General features: G+C 38.9%; 1 non-coding gene across 1 annotated transcript; it reads left to right on the forward strand.

Moving 5' to 3' along the window:
* The first annotated feature begins 733 nt into the window (after positions 1-733).
* Positions 734-898, forward strand: LOC140617745 (U1 spliceosomal RNA). The gene has a single exon (XR_012017924.1). It is a non-coding gene; the product is annotated as a U1 spliceosomal RNA (small nuclear RNA).
* The last annotated feature ends 11,014 nt before the right edge of the window (positions 899-11,912 follow it).

Below are 11,912 nucleotides of genomic sequence, written 5' to 3' on the forward strand. Positions count from 1 at the left end.
AGAGTTATAGAGAATTCTTTTTCAGTAAACCTCATGGGGTAGCCAAATTATTCCTTAAACTAAACATAATCCTTTTGAATACTCCTGAAAGGAAATGGGTCATCATCTAAAGTTTAGGAAATGAAAATATTTTCATTGTGACAGTGCTAAGTTTTATGGACATTGACCCAACACGGTGTCTCACTGACTGTGTCAATTGGGGCAATTCTAGTACCTGAAGTGGGCCAACATCATGAACTTTCTGATGTGATGTAAAGTGATGAAAGTTGACATTAATCAGAACACCTGACAATGACAAAGTTTATTGAAATACTTTTTTTCCACAAAAGATGCTTAAGTTGTTGAAAGTATCAGGTTCCTAAATTACATGATTCATGTTGCTTAATTTGGAAACATGCCTTGTAAGACTTTACTCTGAAAGACTTGTAAGTTATCTTCTAAGTCTCTGGTTCTCAAAGTGTGGTCTGGGGACCCTGCGAGTCCCAGGACTCATTCAGGGGGTTCACGAAGTCGAAAATATTTTTTATAGTAACACTAAGATGTTCTTTGCCTTTTTCATTCTTATCCTCTTGCAAGAGTACAGTGGAGTTTTCCAGAATTTTCAGGGCACATGACACTGTTGCACAATGAAATGTACTGATATTTGGAAGATCTGCACAACTAAATGAATTAATATTTTCCAAATAACCAATGTATGATGTTATAAAATTGTTCATGGGTAAAAAATTATTTCATACTTACCTAGTAGGGGAGATAACCATGATCACGAAGGTAATCTCCCCAGGGTGAGGCTTATCCATTGCACTACGGTTGTGCCAACCCCTGTGACTCCCTCAAATGTGGGAAACTTGACTGCATAATTTGTGGTAGTGGGGGATTACGTTTATGCTTCTCCCTTATAAAAAGTATTCATTTTCTTTTAGAAAAAAGAATTCTTTCAAAGTGGAAGACAGACCAATGGATTTTAATGTAGCAGAATATGAAATATTTATTGATATGGTTTCAGATTTCACTTTGCGACTAACCTTTGAGAAATTACTACTTGTTGAGTTTTGGCATAGTATCAAAGAATATCACAATTATCTGAAAAAAATCTTTAAAAAATATCCTTTCTTTCCAACTACATGTGTGTGAGTTTAGATTTTCTTCACATACTTAAAATAACATTGCAACAGACTGTAAGCAAAAAGAGATATAAAAATCCAGCTGTGTTCTATTGAGCCAGATATTAAAATGATTTTATTATTTATTTATTATTTATTTTTAAAAGATTTTCTTTATTTATTCATGAGAGACGCAGAGATAGAGAGGCAGAAACACAGGCAGAGGGAGAAGCAGGTTCTCTGCAGAAAACCCAATGTGGGACTCAATCCCAAGGACCTTGGGATCATGACCTGAGCCAAAGGCAGATGCTGAACCATTGAGCCACCCAGATGCCCCTAAAATGATTTAAAACTGTAAAAAAACGCTACTTCTATCACAAAAATTTTTGTTTGAGAGAACTTAATAATTGTTTTCATAAGTTATTTATTTTAATATTGAGTGGCTTATGTTATTTCAAAATAAGCTAATGAATGAAAAATTTAAAACTTTTAATTTCTAACATGATAAATATTAAGCAAGTCATATAAACAAACTCTTTGAGATCCTCAATAATTTTCACCTGTGCTAAATGTCTTTTCTGTGCTTAATGTCTCAAGGATCCTTAATCATTAAAATGTCTCAAGGATCCTTAATCATTAAGGATCCTTGAGACATTAAGGATCCTGAGAATAAAGTTTTGAGAATTGCTGCTGTACGTCAATTATATTCCTAAAGACCTATTTGCTGACCGTGGTAACTTTAAAAACATATGTACTCCAGGCCCTGAAGACAATTTCCAAAAAAGAACTCCTGAAAATGTTTTGAGTTATAGCACATCTATAGAATGAATGTTTGGCTTTCCAAGATAAATATTTACTGAGTAAGCCCTAGTTGGATAAAGAATTCTGGTATGTTTAATAAAAGAATCATCCTTGTAGTGTATAGATCATGTCTTTTGGGTTATCACTGGAAAGTGAGAAAAAGTAGCAAATATAGAAGAACAATAACCTGGCTCAAATGAAAATATATGAAAGAAAATATATGAAAGAGACAGAAGTGATGTGATGTTGTTACTTCCAGAAACCTGTCTGGTAAGTTCTGAGACCTGACCCTTGTGCTTTTGGAGCTTTGGGTCACTCTGAGTCCTTAGCCCTGAAGCAGCATTGTGGACAGAAGAGGTTCTTGATATTTCATTTAGAAGTGGAGTGATTTTTTTTCTTTTAAGATTTTATTTAAAAAAATAAAAGATCTAAATGTGAGACAAGATTCCATCAAAATCCTAGAGGAGAACACAGGCAACACCCTTTTTGAACTCGGCCATAGTAACTTCTTGCAAGATACATCCATGAAGGCAAAAGAAATAAAAGCAAAAATGAACTATTGGGACTTCATCAAGATAAGAAGCTTTTGCACAGCAAAGGATACAGTCAACAAAACTCAAAGACAACCTACAGAATGGGAGAAGATATTTGCAAATGACCTATCAGACAAAGGGCTAGTTTCCAAGATCTATAAAGTACTTCTTAAACTCAACACCAAAGAAACAAACAATCCAATCATGAAATGGGCAAAAGACATGAAGGGAAATCTCACAGAGGAAGACATAGACATGGCCAACATGCACATGAGAAAATGCTCTGCATCACTTGCCATCAAGGAAATACAAATCAAAACCACAATGAGATACCACCTCACACCAGTGAGAATGGGGAAAAGTAACAAGGCAGGAAACCACAAACGCTGGAGAGGATGTGGAGAAAAGGGAACCCTCTTGCACTGTTGGTGGGAATGTGAACTGGTGCAGCCACTCTGGAAAACTGTGTGGAGGTTCCTCAAAGAGTTCAAAATAGACCTGCCCTATCACCCAGCAATCGCACTGTTGGGGATTTACCCCAAAGATACAGATGCAATGAAACACCGGGACACCTGCACCCTGATGTTTATAGCAGCAATGGCCACGATAGCCAAACTGTGGAAGGAGCCTCGGTGTCCATCGAAAGATGAATGGATAAAGAAGATGTGGTTTATGTATACAATGGAATATTACTCAGCTATTAGAAACGACAAATACCCACCATTTGCTTCAACGTGGATGGAACTGGAGGGTATTATGCTGAGTGAAGTAAGTCAATCGGAGAAGGACAAACATTATATGTTCTCATTCATTTGGGGAATATAAATAATAGTGAAAGGGAATATAAGGGAAGGGAGAAGAAATGTGTGGGAAATATCAGAAAGGGAGACAGAACATAAAGACTCCTAACTCTGGGAAACGAACTAGGGGTGGTGGAAGGGGAGGAGGGTTGGGGGTGGGGGTGACTGGTTGGCGGGCACTGAGGGGGGCACTTGACGGGATGAGCACTGGGTGTTATTCTGTATGTTGGTAAATTGAACACCAATAAAAAATAAATTTATTTTAAAAAAAAGAAAAATATGGGAGAAAAGATTTTATTTAAAAACAAACAAAAAAAAACAAACAAAAAAAGATTTTATTTATTTATTCATGAGAGACAGAGAGAGAGAGAAAGAGGGAGAGGCAGAGACACAGGAAGAGGGAGCTCTGGGATCACACCCTGGGCTAAGGCAGGGCTAAACCACTGAGCGGCCCAGGTGTCCCTAGAAGTGAAGTAATTGTGAGAATGCACCACAGCAGTCTCTGCACATGTTCGGGGAGGTCATTGAGAAGATGTGATTGCCCGGTTACCCCTGAGTGGGACCTGGGTAATCAGAGGCTCCTCACTTCCTCCCCCGTCCATGGAATGTGCCTTCTGCTTGCCTTCCTCACTCCCAGAAGCTGTCCCCAGGGCCTAACCTTGAGAGAGTGATGCATTGTTGGGACCATCTGGACAGTGCGTGTGGCTGAACCCAGTTAAGCCCTTTACAGAAACTTTTCAACTGGCAGGCAGGTGTGGAGATGGCCTCCTATGTAAATGTTCTCGCTTATTAAATATGCCACCTACCAATCTGCAGCGGTCTGTTCCTTTCTTTGGTTTCTCCCTTCCCTGAACCTACAGGGCCCAGTCTGCAAACCAACAGATATGGTAGGATCTTCAGTTTAGGTTAATCATCTCTCTCAGAGCAAAGTAGATATGAGCGTGCTCCAGCACAAACAAGCCATGACATTCACTTATTTTCTCTTCCCTTTAAAATACTGACTCATCAGCGCACTTGAATATATGACCCTAACTCCAAATTGGGACCACATGGATATGAGGCAAACTTTGCAAAGAGCTTTGCTGCCTTAATGTTAAAATCAGTTTCCGGAAAGAGAAAGAAGGGTGGAGTTGGTAAGTTCCATTTTTACTTCCAGCCTGTGTATAATTACAAATATGAAAAAAAAAGAGACCAAGTTCATCATTTATCACACAAAACATTCATGGCTGGAATCCTATAGAGAGATTTATCTCCTTTTTCTGTGTTTTAGGATTTAAAAAGAGTGAGGAAGTGATTAAACAATGTAAAAAATTAATGCTAACATACCGGTCACATAAAGTATGTTACTCTTCTGTAGAGTGTTTGCATTTTAAAAGGGGACTGAGGTGGACATCCAGCTAGAATAAACAATCTGGAAAATTCCTTTGAATAAAGGAATGGATGATTGTAAAGTGCTAGGTAAAGATTGGGCGCTGTCTTTCACATTACATGATACAGGGGAGAGACTAGCACCAAAACATGAATACAATGAAAAATGGAAAAATATTAAAGCACAAAGCCTACTAATAAAATCAGTAACCTTCCCCATTTATCTGTAGATGATTCTATTGTCCTCTATCTTTATAGATATTTTCTTTCATGCCCTGGCCCAGTGTTCAAACCTGGCTACACATCAGAAATACTAGGGGAAATTTAGATTTTTTATTAGAAAATAATACACTTTCATGGTAAAAAATGTTCAAATGTTTCAGAATAGCATTAAATAAAATATAAAATGCTTCCATTCTTATTCCATTTCCCAGGGGTGTTTACCTTTACTTAAACCAACCTATCTACCTACCCCTTCTTTCCTTCCCACCTTCCTTCCTTCTTCAAATCTTTGTTAAGCACCCACTATACACAGGCACTGTTCCAATTGCAGAGACACAATGAACACACCAGACAAGATTTCTGCCGAATAGGACTTAACTATAACTTTGGAAATAAACAAATAAAAGATATAATCAGATAGAAAGTAGAAAGTATGAAGAGTTACAGAAAAATAAAAGAGCATAATGGGCATGAAGTGACTATGGATAGAAGGAACTAATGAAGCCAAAATCTTGAAAAATTTCAGGTTTAGTTTTTTCGTAATGGCTGCTGCCATAATTCTGGATGATAATGCTTTTAAGTCCATTTCTTGATTTTTCATCATTACCTATTGATTCCTCATCATGGAAGTTGAGGTATTTAGCTCTCCTATAATGGTTCCCTTCTCTGTCACACCTCTCCTGAGTTTTGTTAGTTATATTATATGTCAATTCTTTATTTGCCTTTGTATCTTGAACCTCCTTTCCTATTTAGACAACTTGAACAGTCTCTTTTGACTCTGCTAAGCATCAGAAAAACTCGGGTACCCAGGCTATACTCTAGATGTGCAAAATAAGTTTCTTTGAGTTTTTCTGTGAGGCTTTGGAAATCTATATTTAAAAATAGAAGTTCTCGGAAGATTCTAGTTGTTATCTGATTGGAAACCATTGCCTCAGGCTATCTGTTCTTTTGCATTGAAAATTAAATAGATTCGTTCTCCATGTTCTAACTCAATGCTTCTTCAGCACTGAGAACTTCTTTTTGCACCTCACACAGTTCATGGATATGTGACCCAGATCACCAATATCAATGTTTACAATGTATTTTAAAAAAACACATATTTAAGATACGTTTTTTGCCTTAAATGAGGAGACATACATATGCAATTTTTTTTGTTTTGCTATAAGACATACATAGCATGTAAGATATATACTTTCATGGCAGAGTAACATCAAGCGAAATAACTAATATGGTCATGTTTAGGGTAAAAAACCTTTTGGGTAAGAAGGAAAATACACAGAAATGTTGGAAAGTTGATTGGTTCTCAGAATAGGTGAGCACTTTGGACAGTAGGGACAGCAAGGAGCTCTACTCAAATAGTGATATTGTCACTCAGTGTTTTTAGTTCAGTCACAAAAGGACTCTAACTGATTTTAAGCAGAAAAAGAATCTATTAAAAGATTTGCAGTGACTCACACAATCATATGGAAGGCTAGGAATTAAGATGAGAAGCTGGGCAGTAGCCAGGAATGTTCTCTGAAATCACACAGCAGAGCTGATCCTGTCAGGACAGAGCCCAGGCACTGCAGCTTATACCTCAGACTAGGTGACATCTGGCTCTCCCCAGTGCAGCTGGCACTGCTACTATTGTTTACTCCAGGAAAGTCCTGTTACTGCCTGTAACTGCCACCACTTTCAAAAAGGTTCCTCCAGTTCCATCTTGTTTGCATCGTTCACTATAGATGTAGTCCATGCAGGTGTGGCTGCAGAGCAGAACTTGGCTCTCTTCCCACATTCAGCCTCAAGAAAGGCTGAGAAGGCAAAGTCTCACCATTATCAGCTGTTCTAGTGGGATCTGTAAGGTGGAAAATTCTCCAAATAGAAGATGCAAGATGCAGGGTGGCTGGATGTCCACTATGGTGACTCGGGCTACAGGGAAACCCAAGGAAGTAGTGTGATGATTATGAATGCAATTCAATTATATCATGAAGCCTGCCAAAAATTCTAGTGCTTGAAAGTGTGCCTTGAGCCCCAGAAGGTTTAGAAGTACTTCTTCACTTGTATACCTAGCCAAATCTTCTCCTTAAGGTCAAGCTGTAAGTATAGGTGCCTCAAAATAGGGACTGTGCCTTCTCTTGGCCTGTTGTATCACTCACATGGCATTTATAAAAAAAAGAAAATTCTCTTGTATCTGGATATTTTGCCTGTGTGTGTGTATGGTGGGGAAGGTTGGGGCTATATACTTGTTTTCTTCAAAAATAGCCCTACAATAGAACAGAAGATCTGACTGGAAAAGACCATGCCTTATTCAGAAGATTGTATTGGTTTTTCAGGGCTGCCATTAAAAAGTACTACAGAGTGGGGGGCTTAAATAACAGAAATTTGTTTTATCAAAGTTTGAAGGCTAGAAGTTGGTACATACGTGTTTCTCTGGGGCCTCTCTCCTTGGCTTGCAAATGACCACCTTCTCCCTATGTCCTCACATGGTCTTTCCTTTCTGCGCATATCCATGGGGTCATTGTATGTTCTAATCTCCTTCTGTCACAAAGACACCTGGTTGGATGAGGGCCACCCAAATGGCTTCATTTAACCTTAATTACCTGTTTAAAGACCCTTCTGCAAATCCAGTCATATTCTGAGGTGGTTAGGGCTTCAATATGAATTTAGCAGGGAAGGGAGTAGAACACAATTCAGCCCAAAACAAAGAACAGCATTGGAGGAATAATTGGGATTATCTGGTCTGAACCTTTCATTTTGGCAAGCCACCTTTTGTTCGCTCTTCTTGCCACAATAGAAGCCTGGTTTTTCTCTCTAGAACTAACTCTGCCCCACTATCTTCAAGGGGCGTTGTTGTCATCCTTAACTTCATGCATGTGTATCGCATTCTCCATATGGGTCTTGGTCAGTGAAAAGCATGCGATCCTATCGGGGAAATGAGATACAAAGAGACATACTCAGATATTAGCAAAGCAGCAAGTGCTCTATCTGCTGATACTACAAGTGGTAAAGATGACATGAGCCAGACCAGGGGTCACCATATGGTGCCGGAGAAGGTGGCTAACACAGCGCAAGGCAAAGCCAAGCAGTGGCAAGTTTTGGTGACTTTGTTCAAGTTCCAGCCTAAAACTGAACCTGCTGGAATGGGGCTTCTCAATAGTGAGCTTCCTTTTCTGCTTTAGCCTGTTTGAGTTTTCTGTCAGAGTTTAGGCTTCAGAAGCTTCTGTATCCTGTTCGGTACACACACTTTTATCTTAGAGAGGAATAAAGAGAGATGTGAAGGAATTTGAGTGTCGAAGAACCTACAGTGGGGAAACCTGGCTTTGCAATCATTCTGTGTTTCCACATCTTTGAATATCCCACATTAACACTCAATTTATACTTGTTCAATGAATGAGAGAATGCATTTTAATCTTAAATCTTTTCATTTAGCTCTTTTTGAAAAGACTGGTACTGCCACACCGGTGATCTCTGCATATTTCTAACATTGCAAAAGCGATCTCTGAATATACCCCTTACTGAGATAGGGAAAGTCAGGTTTTTTTTTTTTTTTTAAGATTTAATTTATTTATTCATGAGAGACATAGAGACAGAGGTAGAAGGAGAAGCAGACTCCCTGCGAGAAGCCCAATATAGGACTTGATCCCAGGACCGCAGGATCACAACCTGAGCCGAAGGTGGACGCTCAATCACTGAGCTACTCAGGCCTCCCAGGAAAGCTAGTTTTAATGCTAAAGTAGGCTGATTTTGAATCCACTTTCATGAGACGGTTTAATTGAGTAGGCCCATCCTATTCACCCTGTGTACTCCATACAAATTAATAACCCTCAGCAAGTGCTTTCCCTTGGTGTTGCCAGACTCCTGAAGCATGTGTGTCCTATCTCTCCACCCACACCTTGCACTTGCACAAATGATTAACTGCAGAGAGAGCTTGTTTCTCCTAAGTGGGGCTGCAGCACTATTTATAGAAGGAAAATATGTGGGCAAACTCTCACTTACCCAATCTAAATGTATACACATTACAAATATCTTCTCTATATATATTATTTGTTCACAAATGTGAAAAAAAAAAAAAGAATGTAGGGGATACTGGTTTAGAAGAATTTTAAAAACTCTGCCAATGATGGAGAATTAGGAGAGGCTGTTGTATTTGAGTAAACCCCTTTTTCTCCAAAAAGAGGACATAGAGGGGTTAAGGAATTCAGAAACCATCAATAGGTCTGCTGTTTCAGTCTTATGAGTAAGTTTAACAATTTACCATCTTGTACATGGTTTTATCAGTCTACCTTCCCTCCAAGGAGATGAAATAAATGAAATCAGCATTCTTTCCAACTCCCTTGGCATAAATTATTACTTACTCTAAGCAAGATGACTGATGATTTCTAAAGCTCTTTTAATTATATGCTAAATCGATTAGTGGCTGAAGGGAAGTCCTTATAGAGCAATGAAATGAGATTATTCTAGGAGTACTTGCGTATTGCGGGGTGCGGTGGGGGGAGAGAGGTATATATATTCTACTCCAAGAATGACAAACATATGAAAGGTCTATATACTCTATCAGTAGGGGCCACCTGTATTTCAATAAATAATTGAAACTTGGCAAAAATTTTGCCAGATAATTTTTTTTCCCACTGTTATCTGGGGTAAGTTTAGAAGGAAGGATCGAAGGGGGATTATTCAAATATTAGGCAGCTTAATCACAGAAATATCCTCTTGCCTCCTGTGTGGGAAATAAACTAATAGATTTAGAATGAGAGATTTTTAGTAAAACAAGCACTTTTCCCAAGTAGAAGCATGAAAATGGGCTTCAGTAAGGACATGGAATGAGGAATTGAGTTATTTTGATAATTAAGACCTCGAAGAGGGAATACCTTGCAAATTAAGGTAGGATATGGTTTTCAAAATCATATTTGCTTTCGAGAATGATCTGCTTTTAAAATTTTTATTAGATATTATTGGCTTGTTTTTGAGGATTTTCCAACTTCTAAAACTTGTGCCCTTTATTCATACAAGGGGCTTCAATCTTCCTCAAGTCAGGATAGCAGTAAAGTGTATAGAAGGATGAAGTAGAAATCACATCAGGTTGCTGAGTACATTTAATTTTATGTTATCAGGAAAGCAAAATTTTTGCTATGAGAAAAATAGCTGCCAAATGCCCTGGTCAAATTCTAAAGATGTCTCCACAGGATTCTTAATCCCCCGATTATTCGATCAAACACTAACCGAGGTACTGTTGGGAAGGAACTTCTCAGATGGAATTAAGGTTACTAATCAGCTGATCTTAAAATAAGGAGATTATCCTGGATTGTCTGGATGGGCCTGGTGTAATCACTGGAGCCTTCAAAAGTACAGGAGGAAAGATAAAAAGGCGGGAGGAAACTTTTGGAGATGATGGATAGGCTTACGCCATAGATTGTGGTGATGATTTCATGCATATACACGTATACATGAAGCATGTACAACGTTTTGTCAAAAAGAAGAGGGGAGAGCAGAGAAGGAAGTAAAGCAGAAGAGTTAGAGAGATGTGGTGGGAAAAGAAGTAGCAGAGCAGTGATGCAGAAAAGGGGGTGTTCTAGAGGTTAGATGTGTGAGATGGATTTGACCTTAACCTTTGAAGGTGGAAGACCTGAGCCCAGAGCTAAGGACTGTGGGCAGTCAGTCTCTCTAAGCTGAGAAAGACCCTCCTGCCTCAACAAACAGCAAGCAAATGGGGGCCTCATTCCTAGAGCAGCATGGAGCTAAACTCTGCCAACATTATGAATGATGCTGAAAGCTGATTCATCCCCAGAGCCTCCCGAAAGGAGCAAATCCCTTTGATACCTTGGTTTTGACTGTATAATACCCTGAGCAAAAACCAGCAGTCAACCCGGACTTCTGACCTGCAGATACTGTGAGATAATAAAGTTGTGTCATCTTAAGCCACTAACCTTGTGATGACGTGTGACAGTAACAAAAAATGCGAAGGAACTTTGTACTATGAAATGAATTCTCCTCTCTTAGGCATTGGAGATGCTCAAAGAATGTCCTTAAAGCAGTCTGATGCCACAAAACCTAACACAAACAAACACGACAAGCAGAGTGGCAAAGCTGGGCTTTCTGTGTATCCTTGGGAAGAAAAAGTTTTATCTATTTAATGAGAAAAACAGATATTTAAGAAAAGATAATTTTTCTCTGAAGATCCTACTTTCAAACGGAGATTGTGATCCTTATTTCAGAAGTAACAATAGGAACAACCACAAAAACAAGTGCCCTGTCCCCATTTCCTTCTAGTCTGCACTCATACTTTGTCAGAAACAGCCACCTACTATGATCCTGCATCCTGGAGAATAACTGACTGAGAGATTTTTTTTTTTTTGAGTCTTAGGTTTAAATCCTGATTCTGCTGCTTATTGGCTAAGTGGGCTTGGGAAATTCAGCTTTTCCTCGTCTTGGCTTTTTCGTGGGTAAGGTGAGGAGAAAGATTCTTACCTGCACAGCAATGTTGAAATAACAGAAAGAAATAAGGTGTGCTTTCAAACAATGCTTGTCACACAGTAGCCTTCCATCAAACGATAGTGATTCTCTTTTTTTGTGTAAGTGAGCCTTCTTTTCTTTGACAACTGAATCTTACTCTACAAGATACAATTTAAATTGTATCTTCGGGAAAAACTTCTCAAATTGCCCTTATTGATTGTTCCCCTTTTCCCTATTTGTAACTGAGGAATTTCTTTTAATATTTGATAACGACTCTTGTTGCCCCACCTTGATTATCAACTCTTTTGAGCAGGAGCCATAGAACACACAGTAGGCCCCCAGGAAGCATATGCTGGTGGTTTTCAAATCTCAGCAATGTAGTTTTCACTTTGCTTTGCTATGAATGTGGGCAAATGTGCTTTATTTTTCCTGTACCAGGTATGCCAAAAAGTGTAAAGAAAATAATTCATCCTCGCCGGACGTGCAGCCAAGTCCCCAAGCTACAGTGCCAGCGATCTCAAGAGAGAGAGACTAATCTTGAAAGAATGCCAGCATAATTTTGCAGGCCTGTGAGATTTGGCTTGTTCAGATAAGTTTTAGATAAGCATCTGCACTTTTGGTGGCCTATCCAAATCCAATCCACACAGCCGGCCTAG

Source organism: Canis lupus, chromosome 25 (assembly GCF_048164855.1).
Source record: "Canis lupus baileyi chromosome 25, mCanLup2.hap1, whole genome shotgun sequence".
NCBI lineage: Eukaryota > Metazoa > Chordata > Mammalia > Carnivora > Canidae > Canis > Canis lupus.